The 27,899-nt window shown below is 35.0% G+C and overlaps 1 protein-coding gene and 2 long non-coding RNA genes across 3 annotated transcripts in view; all 3 read right to left on the bottom strand.

The window, feature by feature from the left end:
• The window catches only part of LOC143042465 (sialate:O-sulfotransferase 1-like), a 93,311-nt gene that overhangs the window by 52,056 nt on the left and 13,356 nt on the right, over positions 1-27,899 (bottom strand). The window lies entirely within an intron of this gene.
• LOC143042464 (uncharacterized) lies at positions 10,874-11,984 on the bottom strand. The gene is made up of 2 exons (XR_012968000.1): positions 11,473-11,984; positions 10,874-10,937 (listed from the first exon to the last, which is right to left on the bottom strand). It is a non-coding gene; the product is annotated as an uncharacterized LOC143042464 (long non-coding RNA).
• LOC143042463 (uncharacterized) lies at positions 17,945-18,675 on the bottom strand. Its single transcript, XR_012967999.1, has 2 exons — positions 18,544-18,675; positions 17,945-18,008 (listed from the first exon to the last, which is right to left on the bottom strand). It is a non-coding gene; the product is annotated as an uncharacterized LOC143042463 (long non-coding RNA).

Genomic DNA, 27,899 nt, shown 5'->3' with positions numbered 1-27,899 from the left:
GAAAAATGAAAGTGTTTTCATTTTTCATTTTTGATTTCACAAAAACAAAAAACGAAAAACGAAAAACGAAAGTGTGTTCAATTTATCTTTCCCACACTGTTTTTAATTGTCATTCAAAAAATGACAATGTTGTCATGTGTCATTCATTTAAAGGTGCTTCAGACAATGAAATTATAACAATGTTGTCGATTTTTGTTACATACCAAAAGGGTGAACATAAAGTTTTGTATATAATTTTAAAGTAATCAAAGACTTTCAAATTACTTTGTTTATATCTTTGATAAAGAATTAATTATTATACTTAAATATTAAACGAATCACAAATTTAAATTGTACAATATAATCTATAATACTAAAATTACGAGGTCCAATTTGTCAGCCGTCATCGGATAAAAACGACGAATCAAAGAATTCAACTCTATATATAACTAATATAGGACAATGGTGTAGATTAAAAATTACACCACTCCAGACCCTTTTGTTTTCAGCATAATTAATATTGCCAATAATTAACAAGTTCCGGGTCGAATTCGATACCGATACAAATAGTATATTCAGCTATTACCTTATCTGTACGTTCCGCATTTGACAGGCGCATCACCAAACGGTGTATTTAGGATTTTGATATATACACGGGTCATAATCAAAGGACTGACACTACTAAATTCAATCATTGTCAAATTGTTCCCTGTTGTAGTTTATTTTCAGCAATCAGCAAGACTTTCCAAGATAACTAATATAGGACAATGCTGTTGATTAAAACAACTCCATTCCTGGATAGCCAGGACATTTTGTTTTCCAAATAATTAATATTTCCAATAACTGATAAGTTCCAGGTCGACGGTTTCAAACAGAAAGATTTGAAAACAGAGAAAACTATGTATCTTATAATCGACATGACTTATCAGATGACAATACCAATAACTAAAATAAGGCTTAGGCATAGTTATATACTTTAATTCAGTCACGGACCCGCGATATCACGGGATTGTACTTGTATTATATAAAGGTGGTACAAATAAATAGATTGATGACAACATTACACTAACAAGGGAGGTAACTACTTTTAAAACTGACACGAAAACTAGCCTGGTCGTTAAAGTATACATGCACAGTGGTTGTGAGATCAATACTACTTAATTGAAGATAATGTTGACAGATGCAAAAGTCTTTAACAATCTGAACAATATGGGTGGGTGAAATTTACTTTAAAGTTTAGAAAGGTCGATCCAAGATTATTAGAATTGATTACCAAGGTCCATCTGCCAGTATTTTACGAACATCGAGGACGATAATGCATTTTGCTTGATCAATTGATTAAAAAACAAATTTCTGCAATTTCACAATTCAAACCGGGATATTAAAGCATTCAATTATTTTGCCATTTGGAGCCTATTCGGTATTAGTTTTTCGTATTTGTGAAGACTATAAGCCAAGGTGATATTAACTAGAGGCCGTTGATGGGGGATATTGGAATTGAGAATAGTGGACAAAAATATAAATGATAGAGACAATGGACCAAGAAATAAATAAAATAGCTAGAATAATGGTGTTAAAATGTAATGTAGTTTGTCTCTGGGAGATTGTTATTGGTTATTATACGGTTTCTCTTTATTTCTATGTCTATTAATTAAGAAGCGTGCTTTCATTATTTGCCAATATATTACTTATTTTGCAAACTACCATAGATTTCAGGTAATTGTTCAGCATAAAACCACATTGCATTTTTTTTTTCAAGTGGACCTCAGTTACCCAACCTATCCCATCATTACATAAAAGTTAATAAACAAATTTCTACGGCAATACTTTTGTCCGCACAATGTGTAAAGGGGAGCTGGGAAGCTGGATACAAAAAATCAAGGTTGCTGTTTGGCTTATTTTTTCAAAGATAGGTCCAAAGTTGAGGTCGAAACCCCAACCCCACCCTTACCGAAAATGTAATGAAAATTGTCCCCACTAGGTGCAAAGGGAAGCTGGGTAGCTGAGGTCTACAGTAGAAAAATCCAGGGTGTTGTTCTGCTTAGTTTTTTTTCTTCTAAAGTAGGTCTAAAGTTGAGGTCGGATACCCTACCCAACCCTTACCGGACAGTTAATAAAAAAAATCTGCGGCAATACTTTTTTCTGCACTAGGTGAGAACGTAAGTTAGAGATCTGGGGCCTACTTGATCAAAATTACAAGTTAATTTATAACACAGATTAATCTTTTTTAGCTAATAAATAATGTTCTTGCCCACCATACTTCGAATACAAAAAATAAACCTTTTGTCCAATCATATTTATGCGGACTCCACTAGTTCAGAGGTAGAATGTTTTGTAAAAACAGTTTTGTGTGGCAAAAAGTTAAAGGTTTCTTTTAATGCAGAATAATTATTATTCAGTTTCATGAACTATTTGACAGGATGCCGATAATAAGGAAAGCTATTTCACACAATAGTGCAATTTTGCCATCATTTAAAAAAAAAGTCATTATTATTTACGATTCTATAAACACTCAAAAGTGTTGACTATTTAAAACGTAAAGCGGGCAGTACACTGTGTAATATATCGACAGCGATTGATTTGATAATATAGTGGTTATTTATTAATTAAAACATTTGAAGTACGTTTGAGTCTTATGCAACATTTGTGTTTATATAAATATTTGAAAACTGGCTGCTACCGACTGGCTGCTTGAGCCTGGTCTCACAAACTCCGCATTTTCATTACAGCTGATTACATTGAGTGTGTAGACAAAGGTTATATATTTTGTTTGCTTGCTTGTTAGATGAACCGTGAAGTCATTATTAGGTAAGGTATAACTACTCTCCTGTAGAAGGATCCTAGTCCTACAGACAGATTGATTGGTTAATTGTCGAACTAGTCTACTCTGAAAGGAGGGTAGTTTACCTATATAATCGAATAATACAAGCAAGCTAAACAAGGATGCTACCTTTGCCTACACACTCAATGCAATCGGCTGTAACTTCTTTACATAAAAGGTTGCAACACCTTGCCAAATTATTGGGTTCCAATAAACGTTTGGAAAAGGAAGTCAATGTGCTTTCCCATAGGGTTTTATGCAGAACAATTACCGGAAATCTATTATGGAAGCTTGCAAAAACAATATCAAAATCGAAATCTAACTGAACAATGAAGTTACTCACATTAAAAAAGGTTGAGACATTGAAGGCCAAATAAGTTTTCATATTTCAAAATTAACAGTACGATACAAATAAAGGATTCTCAAATGATCATGACTTTGCTTGAAGTAAAATGATCAATCAATCAATCAATCAATCAATAAAATTGAGAATGGAAATAAAAAATGTGTAAAAGAGACAACAGCCTAACCAAAGAGCACAGCCGAAGGCCACCAATGGGTCTTCAACACAACGAGAAAATCCCTCAACCAGACGCGGGCTTCAGCTGGTCTCTAAATAAAAATATATACTAGTTATGTGAAAATGGACGTCACACTTAACTTAGATAAAAAAAAAAAAACACATTAAAAACTAACAAAGACCGGATTCTCCTGACTTGGGACAGGCGCAAAAATGTGGCGGGGTTAAACATGCTTTGTGAGATCTCAACCCTCCAACTATTCAACTATAGCCAGCTAATGTAAAATCAACAAACACACACAAATATGTACAGAAAAACTCAGTTTAAAAGAAATCCGAGTCCGATGTCAGAAAAGTAAACAAAAGAAATTACGCAAAATAAATATGATTCATAAATTGACAAAGAACTACTAGCAGTAACTGACATGCCAGCCCCAGACCCCAATTAAACATATCTGTGCTGTCTCACAAGTAAACACAGCTAACCATGGTATATCTTTATTGTTAATTGTTGTACAATTGTCATATACTGAATGCGGTGAAAAGCTACAATATAAAAATAAAACAATACTGTAGAAATTTGTTACAGAAAAAATACCTTAATAAAAATAGCAACATGCTAAGAACATAATTAGATGAAAATGTCTGAATTAGCAATTTATATAGCACATAGCAAGTGTGCATTGTTCCAGTATCACATAGAAATATTAAAAGACAGTACAAATTCACAAAATTGTAACTGCATGTTTATATACCTGGTGTACCATGAAAATATCTCAAAGTAGAAAAATATGGCTTATCAGTAGAAATTACCTAAATCTACACTTTAATTACACAATTAGATGTAAATAATAAATGAAATTATTTCTAAATTTCAAATACATGTTAAAAAATATCATAATTCTCAAAAACAATCATAATATAATAACGCGGATGGCGTTCCATACATAAAAAATCTCGCAACTTGACCCTTTGACAAAATAATCTGAAAATGCCGTTATCGCGCAGCATACAAAAACTACAATTAATATGCATTAAGAACTATTTAAATGTGCACTAAAGACATGAAAAATTTACTTACATTGTGCTTGGATTAACAGATTATTACTTTTAGATGATAGAATTAAAACGTGATAGTTTCAAGGAAGTTATCGTAATTCAATAATAAAAAAATCAAATCGGAAAAAGCTTTACAAAATTCCGGAAATCGTTCCAGCATACTCCTCGCCTGATATTGAAAATTTCACCTTAAACTCAACAATATCAAAAATAAAAACAAAAAAGAAACTTGCAACGTACATATTTACAAGTGTTTATAAGACATTGATTCATATTTAGAAGACTAAACATTTTTTCATTAATAATGTCAAAATATATGCAAAAATACCAAAGTTCAAAGTTCACATGTACTCTAACACTGATTATTGTTCTACAAGCAGAACCACTTCACTGATAGGACGCAAGAATGTTTTTGGGTTGCCATCTATAATCATTCTGAGTTCTACCTTTCGGACTAGTCCATCATCACTGGGCATGACTTTTGTAACAATACCCAAAGGCCAAGAATTTCGAGAGAGTTCCTTGTCATGAACGAGTACAACGTCACCTAGTGAAACATTCTTTTCTACAGAAGTCCATTTCCTTCGATTTTGTAGTGTATTGAGGTATTCAACTTTCCAACGCTTCCAGAAGATTGCAGCGAGATTTTGAACCCTTTTCCACTGTTTACGGAGAAGATCCTTTTTGTCAACAGTTTCAAAATCTATGATGTTAGATTGCAATACATTAGATTTCTGAGTGAGTAATGTCAACGGTGAAAGAATAAATGGATTGTTATGATCTGTTGATGTTTCAACGAGTGGTCTAGAGTTTATGATATAACTAGCTTCGGCTAAGAATGTTGTGAGTACTTCATGAGTCAAACTACGAGATCCATATTCAAGCAGCATGGCATCCAAAATACGACGAGTCACACCAATCATCCTTTCCCACACTCCTCCCATGTGTGAAGAGTGTGGTGAATTGAAGATCCATGAAATTCCATGTTTTTGTAAGAAATTCTTAATCGGTCCATTTTCCACTTCTATGACATTTATATTCATTTCATTCACGGTACCTACAAAATTTGTGCCTCTATCTGAACGAATATTCTGACGGGACCACGTATTGCTTGAAATCTGAGTAACGCATTAATGAATGATGAAGCTGACATCTCCTCCACGACTTCGATGTGGACGGCTCGTGTTACAAGACATGTGAAGAGAGCAGCCCATCGTTTACTGTTTGCTGCACCGCCTCTGGTTTTCCTTGTTAACACCTCCCACGGACCAAACATATCAACGCCGACAGACGAAAAAGGTGGTTGTTCAGGCTCAATGCGATCAACAGGTAAGTTTGACATTTTTTGACATTGGAATTCTTTCCTGAGTTTTCTGCAAGTAACACACTTGTGCAGAATGGATGAAACAAGTCTTTTGCAACCTACTACCCAGTATCCTGCTGAACGAATTCGGCCTTCAGTAAAATGGCGTCCCTGATGTTTCACATCTTCATGGTATTTACGGACGATAAGAGTTGTAACATGATGTTTTGCAGGTAAGATGATAGGATTCTTGAAGGAAGAATCAAATTTAATATGTTTCAAGCGTCCACCTACACGTAGGAGCCCATCATTGCCGATAAATGGATCCAGTTGTACGATAGAACTGTGTTTGTTTAGAGGCTTTGAGTCACGAATATCATTTAATTCACTTTCATAAAATTGCTGCTGTACCTCTCTTAGAACAAGCTGCTCTGTGTTGTGCAGCAATTCAACATTGTCCATGTTCTTTGAGCCATCTGATCGCTTCAAATTTAAATGACGCCGAATGAATTTTCGAACTGTAGCTAAGGCAAAATTCAATCTATTCCAATCAGAGAATTTCTCAAATACACTGTTGCCAAGACCATTCGGTTTAACATTCTCAATATCAACTTTGTTCGAACGGATTTCCACATCAACATCTGGCTGAATGAGTGAGAAGTCGGAATCTTTATCCAAAGATACATTAGGTGCTTCGATTCTGCTTGGCCCATGTAGCCAGAGACTATTCTGTAAGTCTGCGGGATGAATACCTCTAGTTCCTATATCTGCAGGGTTCTTTTCAGAACGAACATAGAGCCATTGAGTAGGTTCGCTATAACTTCTGATCCTTGCAACACGGTTGGCTACGTAAACAAAAAAGCGTCTCTTTTCATTGTTAATATAGCCTAAGACTACTCGACTATCACTGAAATATTTGATGTTATCAATATTGATCTGTAAGTGGTCCACTGCAATCTGAGCAATTTCAACCCCTAGCACTGCAGAACAGAGTTCTAGTCTTGGAATGGTGGTACATTTCGCTGGAGCAACCTTGGCTTTACCTAGCACGAATCCAGTAGAAGTAGAACCATCCGAATAACTAACATGAAGGTAACACACAGCTGCAATGGCAAGTTCTGACGCATCACAGTAAATAAATAGTTCCTTGTTTACAGCATTGCTAAGATTTGGCACGATAATACGGGGTATGCGCAAATCCTCTAAGTCAGGTAAGTTTTGACTCCATTTATTCCATTCAGTCAACAAATGTTCAGGCAATGGATCATCCCAATCAAATGTTGAAGACACTATTTTTCGAAGTATGATTTTGCCTTGCACAGTTATTGGGGAGATAAATCCCATTGGGTCGTAAAGACTATTAACAACTGAGAGTATGCCTCTACGCGTTGCTGATTTAGTTTCATTAGAGATGCTGAATTTAAAGGTATCGGATCCTAAATCCCACAGCAGACCTAGGCTACGCTGAGTAGGCGAGTCTTTCTCAAAGTCCATATCCACTAGTCCCTTTGCTAAGTCTCCGGGTTCCAACGCATTCATAACAACTTTGCTATTGGACGCAAATTTATGAAGTCGCAGATTTCCATGCATTTTCATGGCTTCTTGGGTTTTAAGAATCAAGTCTATAGCATCTTGGCTTGACGGGCAAGACTTCAAGCCATCATCAACATAGAAATCATTGTTTATAAAATTCTTCACATCGTCACCATGAGATTCAGTGGCTAATTCTCCTATTCGACGTAATCCATACATAGCTATTGAGGGCGAAGGTCGATTCCCAAAGACATGTACACGCATACGGTAAGTAACAAGTGGGTTTTCAATCACATTATCTTTGTGCCATAGAAATCTGAGGAAATCTCTATGTTCTTCCTGTACCAGGAATGAATGGAACATTTGCTGGATATCAGCGACTACTCCTACCATCTCTTTTCTAAATCGAATAAGTATTCCGAGAAGACTGTTGATGAGATCAGGACCTTGAAGCAGCTGGTCATTCAGTGAAACATTGTTGAATTTTGCAGATGCGTCAAAGACGCCGCGAATTTGCTCTGGCTTGCGAGGGTGATATACCCCGAATAATGGAAGGTACCAACGTTCTCTATCAGGAGGTAGATACGGGGCAATTTCAGCATGGTGATTGTCAATAATTTTCTGCATGAATTCGAGTAGATGCTGCTTCTTTGTTTCATTCCTATGCAGTGAAGCATCTAGAGATTTGGCACGATTAAGCGCAAGCAGATAATTGTCTGGCATAGTATAATGTGGTGAACCAAAAGGTAAAGGCGCTACCCATTTACCATCAAAGTCTAGGCGAAATTCTTTGTCCATTATGTCTAGAAATTTACGATCGTCAATTGACAGTCCGGGCTTATTGTCGTGACTAGTTGTTTCGAAAATGTTATATTTTGTCAATTGGGGTTGTTCACTTCTGATGAATGTTTTTCGAACGTTAATAATTTGTTCACATGGTTTCAAACTCGTAGGGCGCCCATTATCTATGATGAAATTCTGATCACACTCCGCTGATGAAGGACAATGTTGTCCAAAGAGACAAACATCACCAATGATAGTCCAGCCTAGTGGTGAACGTTGTGCAAAAGGTGACCGTGGAGGTCCTAACTTTTGTTCAAGAACGTGGTGAGCACTTGAAAGGTCACGGCCTATCAGTAACATTATTTTCATAGAAGCGTCGTGTTCATGTAATTGATGAGCAATGTCATGCAAGTGTGGGTAATGGCGAGCAACATCCGGTGTCGGAATTTCAGTTTGATTGTCTGGAATATTGTCACATTCTATAACAGGTGGTAATTTCATTTGCAGATTGTTACTGACGCTTTCAACTACCAGTCCTCCTACAATCCGTCCACTACTTGTCGACCTTCCGGAACATGATTCCATCTTGTATTCGATTGTTTCAGATTCAACAGATAAGCTATCAAACAAACAAGTTTTTCCTAGAGTCCTATTGCTTTGGTCATCAAGCATTGCATATGCGAGTACAGCTTTGTCCGATTGTCCTTCCGGAAATATTCGCACTGGAAGAATTTTTGCGCATGATTTGCCTGTAAAGCTGGGAATACCACAAATCTCGGTACAACGAGAGCTTACTTCTGCTGGTGTCTCCTCGCCATGCTTTGGTGCAGCATTACCAGTTCTTTGATTTGAGTTATTGTTAATGTCTGCATTATTATTGTTAAAGTCTATATGAAGAGCAGTGCAATGAGTTGACGCTTTGCATATGTCACACTGTATCTGAGCCCGACAACGGTTTGCAAAATGGTCTGAAGTATCGCAACAACGTAAACAAATGTTATGACTTCGAAGCAGAGTCTTTCTGTTTTCTAAACTTTTGCTCCGGAAAGCTTTACACTCATTAATGGTGTGTTTGGCTCCAATGTGAATCAAACAGGCATGTGTTGAGTTTGAGTTTGACTTTGTTACAGGAGTAGAATTTACCTCCATCTTATTTGCCGTTATAAGATGCTGATCTTTTTGTTTGTACATAGTGTTTTGTGGTTTACTGTAACTTGGTTTTCTTGTTGACTGATTCATAGGTGTTTCAAAAAGGAGACTTGGGTCATTTCGAATAACACTTATTTCACCAATGAATTTTAAGAACTCGCTAAAAGGCGGGAAAATCACTTGGTTCTGCTTCTTATAATTCACCACTCGTGTGATCCATTTATCTTGAATAAACTTTGGCAGTTTTTGAACTATTGGTCTAATGCCTAGTGAGGAGTCTAAGTATGAAAATATCACACTATATTCTCGGAGTGTTTTCACAGCCTGAATTTCATTTAGCAAATCGTGTAGGTCATAAAGAACTTTACGGTCAATCATATTTGGCAAATTTGAAAGTTTTGTTTTCAAAGCAGATTCTAATAACTCTGCTGAACCGAAACGTTGGTCTAGTCTATTCCAAATATTGGTTAAACACAAGTCTGGACTGTCGGCACATGAAGCCCTGGTGCTCATGATCAGACGATAAGCATCGGAATCCTTTTTTACACAATTTGTCAACAGAGTGATTTCTTCTAATGCAGAACATTGAATGTCAGCAGCCATAACTTTGAATTGTTTTTTCCACACGATGTAACGGTCTGGCTTGTCGTCAAATCTTTGTTGTTGAAAACTTTCTAATAATAAGTTTTTCTTAATAAGAAACGTTGTAAATTGTGTTTCTGCAGCAGCGCTATTGTGTGAAGCTGAGATTAAAGTGGTTGGCCCTTGGACTGGCATTGTTGGTTTTGCAGTAGTTGTTTGTTTAGGAATAGTGTGAACAATGTTCTGTACTATTGGTGTAGAAGCAGTAATATCTTTTTGAAAATAGTCTGGCGAGACTGCAGGTACAAACAATTTTGCTTCAGCTGATAGAGGTTTGTCTTGTGGAGAAGTAGAGCCCAATCCATCTAGATAGTTTAAAGTTCTTTCGAACGCACCAATTTCCTCTTTAGGTAAGATATCAGACCCATCATGTTCAGATCCGCCTTGAGAATGTCTCTCTAGATAAGTTGCTTCTACATCAGCCGCTGCTGCATTTTTTTGTTGTTCAAGAATTTCTAGCTGTAAGGATTTTTCAAATTGTTCTTTTTTCAATGCCACTTCTTTTTCAACATATTTGAGCTTTATTTTTTCGGATTCTGCTTTGGCTCTTAGCCCAACTGTACGACTCCCAGATGCTGACGAACGAGTTCTGTCTGATCTTTGTGACGTGTGCGATTTAACTGATTTTGTTTCTATGGATTCCTTTGCAAACTGAATTTTGTCCATTAACATACTGTATTTGTTTTTAACATCAGTCATTATCACCCAGTATGATTCCAATTCGTTTTGGGCTTCTGAATCTCTTGAACGTGACAGAAAATCAATGTACTCATTTGCATTTTTGTCATATCTTTTGTACACAGTGTCTAAATCTGTTTCTGCACTTTGTAATGCTGACAAAGACTTTGGTAGTGTATTAAGATTGTTCATACAATTTGATAACATGAAACTTGACGCTTTTGCCCTTTTTATGTGAGTGTCCTTTTGTTCCTGGTGGAACAGAGTTCCCTTTTCAGTCATCTGACTAGTTCGTTGATCTGTGTCTCCTTCACGACTGTCTGTAAACATGGCGGACATGTACCAGTGTGTTGTAAGGATCCTTCAAGTAATCTTTTCACTGTGCTGTCTCACAAGTAAACACAGCTAACCATGGTATATCTTTATTGTTAATTGTTGTACAATTGTCATATACTGAATGCGGTGAAAAGCTACAATATAAAAATAAAACAATACTGTAGAAATTTGTTACAGAAAAAATACCTTAATAAAAATAGCAACATGCTAAGAACATAATTAGATGAAAATGTCTGAATTAGCAATTTATATAGCACATAGCAAGTGTGCATTGTTCCAGTATCACATAGAAATATTAAAAGACAGTACAAATTCACAAAATTGTAACTGCATGTTTATATACCTGGTGTACCATGAAAATATCTCAAAGTAGAAAAATATGGCTTATCAGTAGAAATTACCTAAATCTACACTTTAATTACACAATTAGATGTAAATAATAAATGAAATTATTTCTAAATTTCAAATACATGTTAAAAAATATCATAATTCTCAAAAACAATCATAATATAATAACGCGGATGGCGTTCCATACATAAAAAATCTCGCAACTTGACCCTTTGACAAAATAATCTGAAAATGCCGTTATCGCGCAGCATACAAAAACTACAATTAATATGCATTAAGAACTATTTAAATGTGCACTAAAGACATGAAAAATTTACTTACATTGTGCTTGGATTAACAGATTATTACTTTTAGATGATAGAATTAAAACGTGATAGTTTCAAGGAAGTTATCGTAATTCAATAATAAAAAAATCAAATCGGAAAAAGCTTTACAAAATTCCGGAAATCGTTCCAGCATACTCCTCGCCTGATATTGAAAATTTCACCTTAAACTCAACAATATCAAAAATAAAAACAAAAAAGAAACTTGCAACGTACATATTTACAAGTGTTTATAAGACATTGATTCATATTTAGAAGACTAAACATTTTTTCATTAATAATGTCAAAATATATGCAAAAATACCAAAGTTCAAAGTTCACATGTACTCTAACACTGATTATTGTTCTACAAGCAGAACCACTTCACTGATAGGACGCAAGAATGTTTTTGGGTTGCCATCTATAATCATTCTGAGTTCTACCTTTCGGACTAGTCCATCATCACTGGGCATGACTTTTGTAACAATACCCAAAGGCCAAGAATTTCGAGAGAGTTCCTTGTCATGAACGAGTACAACGTCACCTAGTGAAACATTCTTTTCTACAGAAGTCCATTTCCTTCGATTTTGTAGTGTATTGAGGTATTCAACTTTCCAACGCTTCCAGAAGATTGCAGCGAGATTTTGAACCCTTTTCCACTGTTTACGGAGAAGATCCTTTTTGTCAACAGTTTCAAAATCTATGATGTTAGATTGCAATACATTAGATTTCTGAGTGAGTAATGTCAACGGTGAAAGAATAAATGGATTGTTATGATCTGTTGATGTTTCAACGAGTGGTCTAGAGTTTATGATATAACTAGCTTCGGCTAAGAATGTTGTGAGTACTTCATGAGTCAAACTACGAGATCCATATTCAAGCAGCATGGCATCCAAAATACGACGAGTCACACCAATCATCCTTTCCCACACTCCTCCCATGTGTGAAGAGTGTGGTGAATTGAAGATCCATGAAATTCCATGTTTTTGTAAGAAATTCTTAATCGGTCCATTTTCCACTTCTATGACATTTATATTCATTTCATTCACGGTACCTACAAAATTTGTGCCTCTATCTGAACGAATATTCTGACGGGACCACGTATTGCTTGAAATCTGAGTAACGCATTAATGAATGATGAAGCTGACATCTCCTCCACGACTTCGATGTGGACGGCTCGTGTTACAAGACATGTGAAGAGAGCAGCCCATCGTTTACTGTTTGCTGCACCGCCTCTGGTTTTCCTTGTTAACACCTCCCACGGACCAAACATATCAACGCCGACAGACGAAAAAGGTGGTTGTTCAGGCTCAATGCGATCAACAGGTAAGTTTGACATTTTTTGACATTGGAATTCTTTCCTGAGTTTTCTGCAAGTAACACACTTGTGCAGAATGGATGAAACAAGTCTTTTGCAACCTACTACCCAGTATCCTGCTGAACGAATTCGGCCTTCAGTAAAATGGCGTCCCTGATGTTTCACATCTTCATGGTATTTACGGACGATAAGAGTTGTAACATGATGTTTTGCAGGTAAGATGATAGGATTCTTGAAGGAAGAATCAAATTTAATATGTTTCAAGCGTCCACCTACACGTAGGAGCCCATCATTGCCGATAAATGGATCCAGTTGTACGATAGAACTGTGTTTGTTTAGAGGCTTTGAGTCACGAATATCATTTAATTCACTTTCATAAAATTGCTGCTGTACCTCTCTTAGAACAAGCTGCTCTGTGTTGTGCAGCAATTCAACATTGTCCATGTTCTTTGAGCCATCTGATCGCTTCAAATTTAAATGACGCCGAATGAATTTTCGAACTGTAGCTAAGGCAAAATTCAATCTATTCCAATCAGAGAATTTCTCAAATACACTGTTGCCAAGACCATTCGGTTTAACATTCTCAATATCAACTTTGTTCGAACGGATTTCCACATCAACATCTGGCTGAATGAGTGAGAAGTCGGAATCTTTATCCAAAGATACATTAGGTGCTTCGATTCTGCTTGGCCCATGTAGCCAGAGACTATTCTGTAAGTCTGCGGGATGAATACCTCTAGTTCCTATATCTGCAGGGTTCTTTTCAGAACGAACATAGAGCCATTGAGTAGGTTCGCTATAACTTCTGATCCTTGCAACACGGTTGGCTACGTAAACAAAAAAGCGTCTCTTTTCATTGTTAATATAGCCTAAGACTACTCGACTATCACTGAAATATTTGATGTTATCAATATTGATCTGTAAGTGGTCCACTGCAATCTGAGCAATTTCAACCCCTAGCACTGCAGAACAGAGTTCTAGTCTTGGAATGGTGGTACATTTCGCTGGAGCAACCTTGGCTTTACCTAGCACGAATCCAGTAGAAGTAGAACCATCCGAATAACTAACATGAAGGTAACACACAGCTGCAATGGCAAGTTCTGACGCATCACAGTAAATAAATAGTTCCTTGTTTACAGCATTGCTAAGATTTGGCACGATAATACGGGGTATGCGCAAATCCTCTAAGTCAGGTAAGTTTTGACTCCATTTATTCCATTCAGTCAACAAATGTTCAGGCAATGGATCATCCCAATCAAATGTTGAAGACACTATTTTTCGAAGTATGATTTTGCCTTGCACAGTTATTGGGGAGATAAATCCCATTGGGTCGTAAAGACTATTAACAACTGAGAGTATGCCTCTACGCGTTGCTGATTTAGTTTCATTAGAGATGCTGAATTTAAAGGTATCGGATCCTAAATCCCACAGCAGACCTAGGCTACGCTGAGTAGGCGAGTCTTTCTCAAAGTCCATATCCACTAGTCCCTTTGCTAAGTCTCCGGGTTCCAACGCATTCATAACAACTTTGCTATTGGACGCAAATTTATGAAGTCGCAGATTTCCATGCATTTTCATGGCTTCTTGGGTTTTAAGAATCAAGTCTATAGCATCTTGGCTTGACGGGCAAGACTTCAAGCCATCATCAACATAGAAATCATTGTTTATAAAATTCTTCACATCGTCACCATGAGATTCAGTGGCTAATTCTCCTATTCGACGTAATCCATACATAGCTATTGAGGGCGAAGGTCGATTCCCAAAGACATGTACACGCATACGGTAAGTAACAAGTGGGTTTTCAATCACATTATCTTTGTGCCATAGAAATCTGAGGAAATCTCTATGTTCTTCCTGTACCAGGAATGAATGGAACATTTGCTGGATATCAGCGACTACTCCTACCATCTCTTTTCTAAATCGAATAAGTATTCCGAGAAGACTGTTGATGAGATCAGGACCTTGAAGCAGCTGGTCATTCAGTGAAACATTGTTGAATTTTGCAGATGCGTCAAAGACGCCGCGAATTTGCTCTGGCTTGCGAGGGTGATATACCCCGAATAATGGAAGGTACCAACGTTCTCTATCAGGAGGTAGATACGGGGCAATTTCAGCATGGTGATTGTCAATAATTTTCTGCATGAATTCGAGTAGATGCTGCTTCTTTGTTTCATTCCTATGCAGTGAAGCATCTAGAGATTTGGCACGATTAAGCGCAAGCAGATAATTGTCTGGCATAGTATAATGTGGTGAACCAAAAGGTAAAGGCGCTACCCATTTACCATCAAAGTCTAGGCGAAATTCTTTGTCCATTATGTCTAGAAATTTACGATCTTCAATTGACAGTCCGGGCTTATTGTCGTGACTAGTTGTTTCGAAAATGTTATATTTTGTCAATTGGGGTTGTTCACTTCTGATGAATGTTTTTCGAACGTTAATAATTTGTTCACATGGTTTCAAACTCGTAGGGCGCCCATTATCTATGATGAAATTCTGATCACACTCCGCTGATGAAGGACAATGTTGTCCAAAGAGACAAACATCACCAATGATAGTCCAGCCTAGTGGTGAACGTTGTGCAAAAGGTGACCGTGGAGGTCCTAACTTTTGTTCAAGAACGTGGTGAGCACTTGAAAGGTCACGGCCTATCAGTAACATTATTTTCATAGAAGCGTCGTGTTCATGTAATTGATGAGCAATGTCATGCAAGTGTGGGTAATGGCGAGCAACATCCGGTGTCGGAATTTCAGTTTGATTGTCTGGAATATTGTCACATTCTATAACAGGTGGTAATTTCATTTGCAGATTGTTACTGACGCTTTCAACTACCAGTCCTCCTACAATCCGTCCACTACTTGTCGACCTTCCGGAACATGATTCCATCTTGTATTCGATTGTTTCAGATTCAACAGATAAGCTATCAAACAAACAAGTTTTTCCTAGAGTCCTATTGCTTTGGTCATCAAGCATTGCATATGCGAGTACAGCTTTGTCCGATTGTCCTTCCGGAAATATTCGCACTGGAAGAATTTTTGCGCATGATTTGCCTGTAAAGCTGGGAATACCACAAATCTCGGTACAACGAGAGCTTACTTCTGCTGGTGTCTCCTCGCCATGCTTTGGTGCAGCATTACCAGTTCTTTGATTTGAGTTATTGTTAATGTCTGCATTATTATTGTTAAAGTCTATATGAAGAGCAGTGCAATGAGTTGACGCTTTGCATATGTCACACTGTATCTGAGCCCGACAACGGTTTGCAAAATGGTCTGAAGTATCGCAACAACGTAAACAAATGTTATGACTTCGAAGCAGAGTCTTTCTGTTTTCTAAACTTTTGCTCCGGAAAGCTTTACACTCATTAATGGTGTGTTTGGCTCCAATGTGAATCAAACAGGCATGTGTTGAGTTTGAGTTTGACTTTGTTACAGGAGTAGAATTTACCTCCATCTTATTTGCCGTTATAAGATGCTGATCTTTTTGTTTGTACATAGTGTTTTGTGGTTTACTGTAACTTGGTTTTCTTGTTGACTGATTCATAGGTGTTTCAAAAAGGAGACTTGGGTCATTTCGAATAACACTTATTTCACCAATGAATTTTAAGAACTCGCTAAAAGGCGGGAAAATCACTTGGTTCTGCTTCTTATAATTCACCACTCGTGTGATCCATTTATCTTGAATAAACTTTGGCAGTTTTTGAACTATTGGTCTAATGCCTAGTGAGGAGTCTAAGTATGAAAATATCACACTATATTCTCGGAGTGTTTTCACAGCCTGAATTTCATTTAGCAAATCGTGTAGGTCATAAAGAACTTTACGGTCAATCATATTTGGCAAATTTGAAAGTTTTGTTTTCAAAGCAGATTCTAATAACTCTGCTGAACCGAAACGTTGGTCTAGTCTATTCCAAATATTGGTTAAACACAAGTCTGGACTGTCGGCACATGAAGCCCTGGTGCTCATGATCAGACGATAAGCATCGGAATCCTTTTTTACACAATTTGTCAACAGAGTGATTTCTTCTAATGCAGAACATTGAATGTCAGCAGCCATAACTTTGAATTGTTTTTTCCACACGATGTAACGGTCTGGCTTGTCGTCAAATCTTTGTTGTTGAAAACTTTCTAATAATAAGTTTTTCTTAATAAGAAACGTTGTAAATTGTGTTTCTGCAGCAGCGCTATTGTGTGAAGCTGAGATTAAAGTGGTTGGCCCTTGGACTGGCATTGTTGGTTTTGCAGTAGTTGTTTGTTTAGGAATAGTGTGAACAATGTTCTGTACTATTGGTGTAGAAGCAGTAATATCTTTTTGAAAATAGTCTGGCGAGACTGCAGGTACAAACAATTTTGCTTCAGCTGATAGAGGTTTGTCTTGTGGAGAAGTAGAGCCCAATCCATCTAGATAGTTTAAAGTTCTTTCGAACGCACCAATTTCCTCTTTAGGTAAGATATCAGACCCATCATGTTCAGATCCGCCTTGAGAATGTCTCTCTAGATAAGTTGCTTCTACATCAGCCGCTGCTGCATTTTTTTGTTGTTCAAGAATTTCTAGCTGTAAGGATTTTTCAAATTGTTCTTTTTTCAATGCCACTTCTTTTTCAACATATTTGAGCTTTATTTTTTCGGATTCTGCTTTGGCTCTTAGCCCAACTGTACGACTCCCAGATGCTGACGAACGAGTTCTGTCTGATCTTTGTGACGTGTGCGATTTAACTGATTTTGTTTCTATGGATTCCTTTGCAAACTGAATTTTGTCCATTAACATACTGTATTTGTTTTTAACATCAGTCATTATCACCCAGTATGATTCCAATTCGTTTTGGGCTTCTGAATCTCTTGAACGTGACAGAAAATCAATGTACTCATTTGCATTTTTGTCATATCTTTTGTACACAGTGTCTAAATCTGTTTCTGCACTTTGTAATGCTGACAAAGACTTTGGTAGTGTATTAAGATTGTTCATACAATTTGATAACATGAAACTTGACGCTTTTGCCCTTTTTATGTGAGTGTCCTTTTGTTCCTGGTGGAACAGAGTTCCCTTTTCAGTCATCTGACTAGTTCGTTGATCTGTGTCTCCTTCACGACTGTCTGTAAACATGGCGGACATGTACCAGTGTGTTGTAAGGATCCTTCAAGTAATCTTTTCACTGTGCTGTCTCACAAGTAAACACAGCTAACCATGGTATATCTTTATTGTTAATTGTTGTACAATTGTCATATACTGAATGCGGTGAAAAGCTACAATATAAAAATAAAACAATACTGTAGAAATTTGTTACAGAAAAAATACCTTAATAAAAATAGCAACATGCTAAGAACATAATTAGATGAAAATGTCTGAATTAGCAATTTATATAGCACATAGCAAGTGTGCATTGTTCCAGTATCACATAGAAATATTAAAAGACAGTACAAATTCACAAAATTGTAACTGCATGTTTATATACCTGGTGTACCATGAAAATATCTCAAAGTAGAAAAATATGGCTTATCAGTAGAAATTACCTAAATCTACACTTTAATTACACAATTAGATGTAAATAATAAATGAAATTATTTCTAAATTTCAAATACATGTTAAAAAATATCATAATTCTCAAAAACAATCATAATATAATAACGCGGATGGCGTTCCATACATAAAAAATCTCGCAACTTGACCCTTTGACAAAATAATCTGAAAATGCCGTTATCGCGCAGCATACAAAAACTACAATTAATATGCATTAAGAACTATTTAAATGTGCACTAAAGACATGAAAAATTTACTTACATTGTGCTTGGATTAACAGATTATTACTTTTAGATGATAGAATTAAAACGTGATAGTTTCAAGGAAGTTATCGTAATTCAATAATAAAAAAATCAAATCGGAAAAAGCTTTACAAAATTCCGGAAATCGTTCCAGCATAATATCGAAATGACATATAGATATAAGAAGATGTGGTATGAGTGCCAATGAGACAACTCTCCATTCAAGTCACAGTTTGTAAAAGTAAACTATTATAGGTCAAAGTACCCTCTTCAACACGAATCCTTGGCTCACACCGAATAGCAAGTTATAAAGATCCCCAAAAATGACTAGTGTAAAACCATTCAAACGGGAAAACCAACGGTCTAAACTATGTAAAAAACGAGAAGCGAGAACCACATCAACAAACGACAACTACTGTTTTTGTGTGTGATTATTTGATTACTAGACCAAATATTTCATGATTTTTTATCATCTAGGACTGTATTTTTGATTAATGATTGATTACCAAGTTTAATAAAAAAAAAACCTAAATCCTAAGATTGAACGTTCGTTCAACAATCTTATTAAAATTAATATCTATATTAATGTTCTCATACACATAAGTATAACGAAATCAGAGATATACCTTTTTATTAGATTAGTTCGTCTAATTTACATATGTAGTATTTTTATCTGAAGTAAATTTACTAACTTCTTTAATAAAGAATTTGAATAAGAATATGTCCATAGTACAAAAATGACCCACTCCCACTATCATTTTCCATGTCTAGTGGACCGTGAAATTGAGGGTCAGAACTTTATATTTGGCATTAAAATTAGAAAGATCATATGATAGAGAATATGTGTACTGAGTTTTGCGAGAAATATGAATACCTACTCAAATCCAATCTATTAGAAAAATCGAGTTATTACAGAAGAGTGTCCACCATACACTTGCACTGTACTATTATTAGTATAGTAAAATAGAATGATATACAAATGGATGAAAATCATATATACAAGATGTAGTAACTGTAATATACAAATATTAATATATTAACATATACAAACAAACCAGAATGTACTGATTTGTATCACTACAATATACTACAGGGCATATACAAGATATTACGTTGAAGTTGATTCCCTGTCATTTATTCACCATACACGCAAGAACTTGTCTCAGAAAGAAAATTTTATCTGTATATTAACCTCACTTTCAGGTATAGAGATGTGATCTTTTTTTCTGAAACAAGTGCTTGTGACAATCCAAAAGAACTTGCAGTCATTCGATGTTCAGTACTTCAGTACTTTAATTGTTTTAAAACGATGTATAAATACCCTGCCACATTCGGTATGTGTTTTTGTTAGATGTTTTATTTTTTCATCTGTTTTGTATCGATCTATCTCATGCGTTAAGACCTTTTCCGATGATTTGTTTAGTTTGTTCTTAGGCTGTGCTGTAACAAACTGTTTCAGGTTCAGGAGAGGATTGAGCGCTCACAAACATGTTAAACTCCGCCGTATATTGCATGTGCCTGTTCCAACCCAGGAGCATGTAGTTCAGTGGTTGTCGTTTGTTGATGTCTTCATATTTGTTTTTCGTAATTTATGTTGTTTTAAAATAGGCCGTTATTTTTCTCAATTGAACTGTTTCATATTTTTCATTTCATGGACTATTGTAGCCGACAATACCGTATGTTGTTTTCTCATTGTTGAAGGTTATATGGTTGCTTGTATATAACTGCTTACATCCACTACATTTGAACTTTGTGGGATAGTTGACTCATTTGCAACAATACCATATCTCCTTATTGAAAAGTTGAGGGGGGGTTGTATTTCTTTGGAAAGTTTCAATGTTTTTCTCCCAGGTCACCCAATTTGAATAGAATATTTTGACATTTTGCTGTGCTCTTGGATTTGAATTAAGAGCCAACCAGAGCTCACGGCCTGTTGGTGGGTAGTTGATGACTATGGTAAGCTCTGGATGTCTTTTTGAGTATTACATACATGTACGGTGATTTGGTGATGTCGTCATGTCATGCATTGTCCCATTACTTTATACAGACAGCTTATCAGTCAACCTGATCTATCAAAGTAGCTCTCCTAGCCTTTTGTATAGTTAGACGAGAAACAAGATATAAACTGACTTAGCTTGGTATATACACGTATATTTAATATACTCATATAAATATAAAAAAGAAGATGTGGTATGATTTTCAATGAGACAACTCTCCACAAGAGACCAAAATAACACAGAAATTAACAACTATAAGTCACCGTACGGCCTCCAACAATGAGCAAAGCCCATACCACATAGTAAGATATAAAAGGGCCCGAAATAACAATGCAAAACAATTTAAACAAGAAAACTAACGACCTAATTTATGTACAAAATTGAATGAAAAACAAAAATGTAACACATAAACAAACGACAACCACTGAATAACGGGCTCTTGACTTGGGACAGGCACATACATTTAGAATGTGGCGGGGTTAAACATTTTAGCGGGATTCAAAATTCAAGTGAAATTGATATTTTAAAACAACATAAAAATAAAAAAGTGTAAAAAAAAATCATTTTAATAATTGTTGAAAATATTATTGTGTTTGTGAGTGGAAAACTGCTTGAAATTGTAGAAATATGCGAAAGTAGCTCTCTCGTTTTGTTCTGCAGCTACGTTAAAGGAACACCAATCAAGTAATCGATCTTTATGACTATGGATTCAATATTCAATGGTATAAAATATCATGTTCTGCTTGTCGTACACTCAATAATACTTAAGTTGGAATAGATCTACAAACACTCAAGAACGGACATGTGTGGTTTGGCAATTGCACATGCCCACGGCACAGATGTCCAGATATTGCTCGGAAGATGTTTTGAGAAGTTACGATGCTACCGGACATGGAAAATTAAACTGTCACAGTATATTACAGAACACAAAACTGGCTATCTTTGCTGTAAACACAAGTTAAAGCTGACAAGGGTTACATTAAAGCTAAAAATCCCAATCCCACGGCATCAAATAATTAAAAAAAAACATATGACCTAGGCCTTTAGCATTGGAGGGCTAAAACTAGCATTGAGCCGTATCCAGGTCCTAAATAGAAAATAAAGAGATGTGGAGTAAATGTACACGGGACAAAATCGCACACAATATATAGAAAAAATACAAATTATTAATGAACAGGGCTTTTATTCCTGTTCTTCATCTTGAAAGTAGCGGGAGGGTCTTCAACGAGAAACCGGACCATTGATACTCATTATACAAAAGTAACATGGGTTAGTGCATCGGACTACAAAAACAGAAGTTCCTAGTTCGATTCCCGTTCCGGGGAAAACATTGCCTATCCACTATTAATAAATATGTTTAAACTAACAATAGCCACACACTTGACTATGTAGATTACATTGTTTTTTCTTCATCCTGCATATGTCTTTTGATATTGCTTTAATAATAAAAGTCTTACACTGTATCTATATATTTTGCTCCGAGACCAGAAGCATAATAAAATAAATAAGACAAAACTTGCGCTTTAGATTAAGAAAAGATCCAAAAATTCTGTAAAATTTTGTCCAGTTCTTCCGGGGACCTTGAGCCCTTCCCTCGCCAAAATATAGTTTGCTTTATTTGTGATAGAGGTTAGTTACGCTTCTATATTATCATCTTATATCAACCTCTCCAAACTTAAAAGTTAAGATCACGCATCCTTAGTGTTAAGATTGATGAAGACTTTTGCATCCGTCGACATTTTCTTCGATTAAAATAATATTGATCTGACAACCGCTGTTCAGGTATTATTTCCTGGCCCATAAGGGATAATGATAGCCTTTTTAGAATTTTCACCACTTTCTAACACTGCAAAAAAATCTACATTCACAGTTAACTGAAGTACTTTCATTTTACTATTCAGAAATGAATTTGAATATGTATCATGACCGTTTACTTTTTTTTGCTATTTTTAAAAACCTAAGGCCACTAGTACTTTTAGGTCTTTTATGGTGCAGTGAATAAAAAATTAAAAACAATTCTCAAAAATTCATTTTCATCTGTATGTATTTTTATATTTTTCTACACCTGATTCATCCCTCAGTTTGGGAAAGTATGTTCAGTTGATACTGTATTTTTTGTCCAATCACACTGTTTAGATACATTAACCTAAGTAGGGTACACAAAAGAGCAACCTAAATTCTGGAATGCAAATACTACCGTGCCATCTTCATGTATACTTTAACGACCGGGCTAGTTTTCTTGTTAGTTTTAAAAGTAGTTACCTCCCTTGTTCGTGTGATGTTGTCATCAATCTATTTATTTGTACCACCTTTATATAATTTATATTGTACAATTTAAATTTGTGATTCGTTTAATATTTAAATATAATAATTAATTCTTTATCAAAGATATAAACAAGGTAATTTGAAAGTCTTTGATTACTTTCACCGTAGTTCAATTCAGAAGTCATGCGGTCTATTTTGTCTAAATTATGTTCAAATAACACCGGAGTGTTTGCATTAGCAACATTTACTATCAATGACTGTACATCAAGAAAAGAAAACATTTTATATTATAAATCGAGAAATAATTAAAAATTATATACAAAACTTTATGTTCACCCTTTTGGTATGTAACAAAAATCGACAACATTGTTATAATTTCATTGTCCGAAACACCTTTAAATGAATGACAAATGACAACATTGTCATTTTTTGAATGACAATTAAAAACAGTGTGGGAAAGATAAATTGAACACACTTTCGTTTTTCGTTTTTCGTTTTTTGTTTTTGTGAAATCAAAAATGAAAAATGAAAACACTTTCATTTTTCGATTTTAGTTTTTGAAAAATCAAAAATTAAAAAATTAAAATACTTTTGTTTTTCGTTTTTTGTTTTTGTGAAATCAAAAACGAAAAACGAAAACACTCTTGTTTTTCATTTTGGTTTTTAAGAAATCAAAAACGAAAAATGAAAACACTTTCGTTTTTCATTTTGGTTTTTAAGAAATCAAAAACGAAAAATGAAAACGCTTTCGTTTTTTGTTTTTTTGTTTTTGATATTTCAAAACGAAAAACGAATGGACGCAGATATACACGGACCTCTTTACTATTGATTCATCAATGAGCACTTTTAAGTTGATAATGCAAATATGAAATTAAAGACACTATTTTGATACCATTATGGATTTCTGGATACAAAATCTGTTAGTTGTAGTCTATGAAAATAAACTGGGTGCATTTACGATTGATTGATTGTTCAATTCTTATGTTCAGTATGGAAAACTGTTCTCGTCAAAACTATGTCTAAACCATTTTTCGAAAAATTTACACACTGAGCATTAAAAAAAAAAACGCACTGAGATTACAAAAATAAAATTACACACTGAGAATTGAAAATTACACAATGAGATTTCAAAAAGAAACACTGAGATAAAAAACCCGAAAAACACACACTGAGAATTTGAAATTATACACTGAGAATTGAAAATTACACACTGAGATTTTTGCGCACTTTTTATGCTTACATATATTTAGGGGCCAGCTAAAGGACGCTTCCGGGTGCGGGAATTTCTCGCTACATTGAAGACCTGTTCATGACCTTCTGCTGTTGTTTTTTCTATGGTCGGGTTGTTGTCTCTTTGACACATTCCCCATTTCCATTCTCAATTTCATTTCATTATCATACTTAATCTGAATCTATTACAAGCTTAAAACCACTAGGGGACAGAACTCGTTAGTACTTCAATTCGGCGCTAAATGTTTTAAAAAACAACATTAAAAATACAACATATAGAAAAACTACGTTATAAAAGACCAATAGAACAAGAAAAATACACACTTACTCTCATAACAAAATGTAACCAAATGGTGAAAAACTTTATTAAAATTATAAGAAAACATTGGAACAAGATGCAAAAATACAAACGATGCAGTGAATTGTTTTCCGAAGTGCCTATTATAGCAAAAATATAAAATATAACCTTGCGAAATCAGGGTACCAGTTGAAAGACTTTTGAAAAGGGACCAGTTTTAAGCAAAAAAAATCCCGATATTCATGTACGGTTAGTAATGATCTATCTATCTATTTCATCTCAGTGTGGTTTTTTTTAAACCTCAGTGTGTAATTCTAAATTATCAGTGTGTGTTTTTAATTTTTTTAAATCTCAGTGTGTAATTTCGATTTCTCAGTGTGTTATTTTATGTTCTTAAATCTTAGTGTGATTTTCTTAATTCTCAGTGCGTAACATTTTTTCGAAAAAATGGTTTAAACATAGTTTTGTTGAGAACGGCTTGCCATAGTTCAGTGATAAATAGTTCATGCACAAATAAGAAACAACAAATTGACAATTTCAAAATACAATAGAAAAAAAGTATTACAAATATACCAAACTACAAGGAAAATGAATAACATCTGACAAAATCAACCAACATAACGAATGGAAATCAATTGTCACATTTTTTTTTCATTTTTTTTTTTATTATTCATAAATTCTTTATTGCACTCTTTGCTTAACAAATGACTTAATTACACTTGTCACATTCTTGACATGGTAGGTATAGGTATTTTCCGAACACAATGGTAGTTCACACCTGGTTTTATTGTTTGTGCAGCTACATGTAAACCTCCAACTTATTTGAAAGTTGAGTATAGTTCCGTTAAATTGACAAAAATGGGGGAGCAACACACACAGACATAAAAGGAAAATGTGACAATAATATTAATAAAGCAGCCATATTTGTGTAGACATACATCACAGACAGTTGATAGTATATACTGCATAGTTAACATAATGCCATACTTGTCTTTTGAGGACAGTTGTCTCATTGGCAATCATACCACATCTTCTTTTTTATATTTTCTTCAGGGTTTGTTACTCGTGCTGTGTGGATTCAGTAGAATGTGTCCTTGTGCCTGAAGTGTATGCCCTTAAATTTTACAGTTAGGGGTTTTTTTGCTTGTGAGAGAGCTGTCTACTTATTCTACTATCATGATTAATGATCTATTTCTTATACTGTATTTTTTTATCCTGCCCCCTTCTATGGTTTTACTAAGAGTTCTTATATTTTCTTGTATTTAATAGCCTTTAAATAGGTCCGGGACACAGTTATCGTCCTTCTTTCGTTGTCTACGAATATAGTCTCTAATGCGGAGAGTGATTTACATTTGATTCATACACCTTTCAATTTTATTTCCTTATATTTTATGCATAATATAGTCATGTGGAATGGAAATTACATGTCTACAGTTTATAGTAATTTTACATTAGGATAAATAAGTGATCTGGTCCAGTTTGAAAAGGTCATAAATTAATACACTACACTGTAAAAATCCAGCAGGTGCTAATTTTTGTTAACAGATTTTTGTTGTTTTCTGTTATAGATAAATTCACTACGTCATAACTGTTTTCTCGGACCTATATTTGTTTCACGTCTGTCTTGTTATATTACGTCATTTTTTGTCGTTCTGTTCAATATAGTTTTTATAAGAATTCTTCGACTGTTTTATAAATTTGTTTATATATTCCGTTATTGTAACTCTTAATTCAATGTTATGACTTTCGGACTCATTTTATCTTCTCATAACCCCTTTAAATAATCATAATTTTACGAAATGGTAAAAAAAACAATAATCCTTCAAGGATATTCACATGCTTTAAAAACCTTATTCCAAATATTAATTCAACCGCCGTCAATCGAAATTCCCCACCTAAATTTAGCAGTTTTTATAATTGTGTTAAAGGTGGCAATGCTGCTGCAGCCAGATTATTCAATAAAAATGCACGTGGATATCCACAAATATTTCCGTTCAATGCCAGAAAATGACAAACCTGTTCTAGATTATCTTCTGATAATACTATAAGGTCAACAGTGAACGGGAGAGCTTTTTCGCTTTTCTTTTCCTGTGACATAACATGCAAAACCCAAAGCCTCATTTATTTGGTTACATGAACAAAGCCAAAGTGTGGTATACAATATGTAGGACAAACAGGACGGGAGTTTTTTTAAACGAACACAGGAACATCTATACCGCTTCCGAAAACCTAAGAAATTCAAAAGTATAATTTATCTACATTTAGGTAAACACAACTACAAAATTAAATTTAATAGATTCCAACCGCTCGAAACGGTCCAGAAACAACAAGGGCAGTCGCATAAACTATTTGAAGATTCCCGTAAAATTATCGAACTGCCTTGGATTAAACGACTTCAAACAGCTTATCCCCTGGGTCTAAATGGCAATATACTTGGACAAGGGAACATATCTACTACTTCTTCTATTGATATCATGAATATGATTGATAAAAAACAACGAAATAATAGGTCTCATGGGAAACGTATCAATCGAAATCAACGAGTTAAACATCGTATAAATTATACACTTGGTAATCTCCTATCTATATTTAAAAACAATGGTAGGCATCAATTATTATGTAAACTGGGTCAAATACCTTTTAGTAAATTACACGATATTTTCAAAGAGTGTGACACAATCTCATTCTTCAGCCCAATGTATGAATATTCTCGTAGAATTACAGCTTTTTGCCACCATAGGCTGTTCCCGCGTATTGACAAACCTGAAGATCATAAACGTCATTTTTTTGAAAATTAAATATATTAGCAGAGGTATTGATGTTATCAACTTATCTTGTATATTTAATGACTCTACCGTTCAAAACATTATACCTCCATATTTTGATAATATAGAACCACCTATAATTTCATACACATACAAAAAAAACAGCATACGTCGGTTACATCAGACGTGAATATAGATATTAATACTCCCTTAACTTGAAACTGTGAATCGTCGAAGTTTAGATATGTTCCCTATGGCCATGTTATTACAGGGGGCCTCAATATCGTCCAGGACAGAGAGGTTAAAAACTTTTTGAAAAAAGGACCAAAATATCGTCCTCCATCTAAAATAGATTGGAAAGAGTGTCGTCAAGTCACCAAAGATGCTCTTTCCTCGTTTTGTAAAAAGTGGTTTTAAACGGGAAAAATCTGATAAAAAATCTCTTGATTCTTATTTGAATAAATATATGAATGTAATAGATAAGAGAATATCACATTTTGAAAATAATTTAGAAGTAAAAAATAGAGTACATAATACATCTATTTCCAGAATAAGAAATAAACTTCAAGAACTTTCAAAGCGGTTTGTGTTTGTATCGGCCGACAAAGCAGCCAACAATGTGGTGGTGGTATGCCGTAAATACTACACGGACGTCCTTAAGAATGAAGTTTTAAATTCATCGACATTCAAGTCCATCCGCTCCACGGAGAGTCATATAGTTAACAAACATATCACAACCACATCAAACCTTAAGGCTTCTTCTGAACATTTGAAGGTCCCTTCTATGTATTGGCTACCTTAACTACACAAAAAACCATTT

This window comes from Mytilus galloprovincialis, chromosome 8, assembly GCF_965363235.1.
Source record: "Mytilus galloprovincialis chromosome 8, xbMytGall1.hap1.1, whole genome shotgun sequence".
Classification (NCBI taxonomy): Eukaryota; Metazoa; Mollusca; class Bivalvia; order Mytilida; family Mytilidae; genus Mytilus; species Mytilus galloprovincialis.
Note: the sequence above shows the minus strand (reverse complement) of the source record. Positions and strands in the feature narration are given on the sequence as shown.